At 41.9% G+C, this 3,380-nt stretch overlaps 1 pseudogene; it reads left to right on the forward strand.

The window, feature by feature from the left end:
• Window positions 1–356: 356 nt before the first annotated feature.
• Window positions 357–1,596, forward strand: LOC149207372 (OVARIAN TUMOR DOMAIN-containing deubiquitinating enzyme 6 pseudogene; annotated as a pseudogene).
• The last annotated feature ends 1,784 nt before the right edge of the window (window positions 1,597–3,380 follow it).

A 3,380-nucleotide genomic window follows, 5' to 3' on the forward strand; every position in this document is an offset into this window, starting at 1 on the left:
GATTTCTTTCTCCTTCAGTGATCATCAAGCTTAAGCCCGAGGTGAAGGCCCCAGAAGCTTGAAGGGGATGATTGTCGAGCAAATTTCAGTTTGTCATAAATGGATAAAGCACTGGACCTGCGAGTTCTTAGTATACTACAGGAGCACACTATCCCAAGTGGAGCCACTGTTATCACTGAAAATTCTAATGCCAAAATTTCAAAATCACTCACAAAGCTCTTTAGGTTATTTCGTAGCTCATGTAATAATTTTTAAGTGTTTCCGCAGCGCACAAATCCTTTTCGTAGTTTCGCAGCGCAACATGTTTTAGGCTGCGCTACAAAATTGGGGATTTGTTCGAATCCATAGCAGCTGTCATGCAAAATAGCTCTGGGGTGGATGCACTTTACAGGAGGCATGCTCTCAAGCTCCTGCGTGTATGCTTGTCATCAGTTCTGAATCTGAAGGTGACAGTTTTAGTGATTGCAAGGTACTACCTCAGGTTAAAGGCACCCTTGTTGTTTGTCCCATGGTAGCTGTTATTCAATGGAGGAACGAGATTGCTCGGTTCACTGCTGAAGGAAGCACTAAAGTTGGTTCATCATGGCGCAAATAGATATCTTTTCCCCAGAGACTTGTGTAAGGAGCTCGCAAAACTGCACACAAAGGCACCGGCACATAAATTTTCATACACACAGGAAACTATTGAAAGGGCTTTTGGTCGTAGAATTGATGAAGTTTTTGAGAACTTTGAAGAGAAGCCCGTTGCTTCTGGCAGTATTGCCCAATTGCATAAGGCTACTCTGAAATTTCAGTATCCTGGTCAGGAGGCGGCTAGCCAAGTTGGAAATTTACAGGAAATTTATAAATGCCTTGGCAGTGGCTGTTATTGCACATGGAGATGGAGAAGGTTATAATAGTGCAGATGAACAAAGTTCCTGTTTCGGCTCTTATGGTGATGCTGAAGGAGAACGGCAGTTTGAAATTGAAATTCGACGGTCAAAGGGGCTTGAAGTGAGGCGCATGATAGCAGATGGTAATTGCCTTTTTCGTGCAGTTGCTGATCAGGTTTATGGTGACCCAGAGGTGTATGATGTCACAAGACAGATGTGCATTGACTATATGGAGAAAGAGAGAGATCACCTCTCTCAATTTGTCACAGAAAGCTTCACAGCTTTTTCCAAGAGAAAAAGGAGAGACAAGGTCTATGGTAATAATTTGGAAATCCAGGCAATGTCGGAGATATATAATCGTCCCATTCATATTTATTCATACAGTACAGAGCCTATCAACATATTTCATGGTAGTTATGGTACCGATTCTCCTCCTATCCGGCTTAGCTATCATCGTGGAAACCACTACAATTCTCTTGTTGATCTACACAGATTGACAATTGGTGCTGGCCTCGGTTTTAGTAGTCTTCAAGGGAAGTCAAGTAATGCGGATACTGATGGTGAAACAGATGTCCATGACAAGAAGTTGAAGGGGAAATACATGTCCAAAGAACAGAGCAAAACAGATTGGCGAGCGATTTCTGTGTTTTCATCTCCAGATGTTGATATTCCTCGGCTGATGCAATACATTGATAAAAAAAATCAAGGAATATCCAGGGACTGAGTTTGTCAAATTACGATGCCAACATATCTTCTGCTGGAAGTGTATGGAAACATATTCACATGTTCATGCGAAGGTTGTTGCCGTCAACAAGCTCAATTGTCCAGAACCTAAGTGTGAATTTTCTATTCCACCTAACCTACTGAAGAAACTTCTTGCGGGTGAGGCATTTGAAAGATGGAAATCCTTGCTGTTGCAGAAGACATTAGATTCAATGATGGATCATTACTGTGCTTTGTGTCATAAAGAAGCTCGGCAACAACTTGGAGCAGAAACAGATTCTTCGTTTGGGCGGTATGTTTTCTTCGGCAGTTTGGTGAAACTGTTACAAAAGCTGATTACATAACTTTGAGAATGGACGATGGTAACTCTGAAGTCCGCTAAAAAGTTTTCGCATCACGGTAGTTTTCTGTCTCAGGAGCTCAACTAGTCAACTCTACAATTGGTACAATCAAGATTTTATTGCGTTTCTCCGTATACAGAAAGCTCAAAAGCACCAAGACGGAAAGACTGCTATAATGGCGAGGGGAGATTTTGATACAGAGAACCTTTCGCAAGCCGATATCTCCATTGAGCAACGAGATAAGCTTGTTGCTGAAATGATGAGATACATGCTTTTTAAACTTCATCAGAATCCAGGTATAATTCTTGTGAAAAGAGATGAGCCTACTCTGGAGGGTATCAAACAGTTTGATGTCAATGTTGAACGAGAAGATTGGAAACATGATACACTGTGTGACCTGTATGAAACTTTGGCAATCACACAGAGTGTGATTTTCATCAATACTAGGCGGAAGGTAGATTTGTTCACAGATCAAATGCGAGCTCGAGATCATACAGTGTCTGCAATCCATGGTGACATGGATCAGAACACAAGCGACATCATTATGAGGGAATTCAGCTCTGGATCCTCCAGAGTGTTGATCACAACTGACCTCCTGGCTCGAGGTATTGATGTTCAACATGTGTGATGGCACAAATGATGCACCAGCTTTGCATGAAGCTGACATTGGGCTTGCTATGGGCATAGCTGGGACTGAGGAGAAACTAAGGGTGGCTCTTTGGTGTCAACTGCAGCTCTCCACTTTATCGATGGTGTATCTGCCCCTTCAAGCACCATTGTTTACAATACACCGGAGGATGTTAGAGCAGCTGGGTTTGACATTGATGACTGATGAATTAGCATCGATAGTAGAAGGGCATGACATTAAAAAGTTAAAATGGCGCAATGGAGTTGATGGAACAGCTGCTAAACTTTCCACCTCAATCACAGATGGTATTATTGCTAATGAAGATACTTTAATGCTAAGAATGAAGGTTTATGGTTCGAACAAATTTGATGAAAAGCCACCTCGAGGCTTTTTGGTCTTTGTGTGGGAAGCATCTCAAGATTTGACACTCATAATTCTTGCAGTCTGTGCAGTGGTATTCTTAGGTGTTGGAATTAGTACTGAAGGCTGGCCTTATCAGCATTTTTATAGTTGTGTTTGTGACAGCAGACAGTGATTACCGGGAATCATTGCAGTTCAGAGATTTAGATAAGAGGAAACAAAAGAAAATCAGTGGTGCCAAGGTTCACCTATGGTGCTGTATAAGGAGCAGCTTTCTTGTAGTCAAGAATATCAGTGTTGGTTGAGGAGAAGCTGCCCTTGAGGAACTATTCTGATAACTTGCTACTAGGCGGTTTGTTTATTTCATCCAGCAGCTTTTCTCAGTCGGATGCATTGATTTCTGGCTTGATTATGACTTGTTTTTAACTAAACCAGATCGTCTTTAGTTTGCAGGTT

The sequence above is a fragment of the Pinus tabuliformis genome, chromosome 1_2 (genome assembly GCF_031772625.1).
Source record: "Pinus tabuliformis cultivar Carrire ecotype Pingquan chromosome 1_2, CPIR1, whole genome shotgun sequence".
NCBI lineage: Eukaryota > Viridiplantae > Streptophyta > Pinopsida > Pinales > Pinaceae > Pinus > Pinus tabuliformis.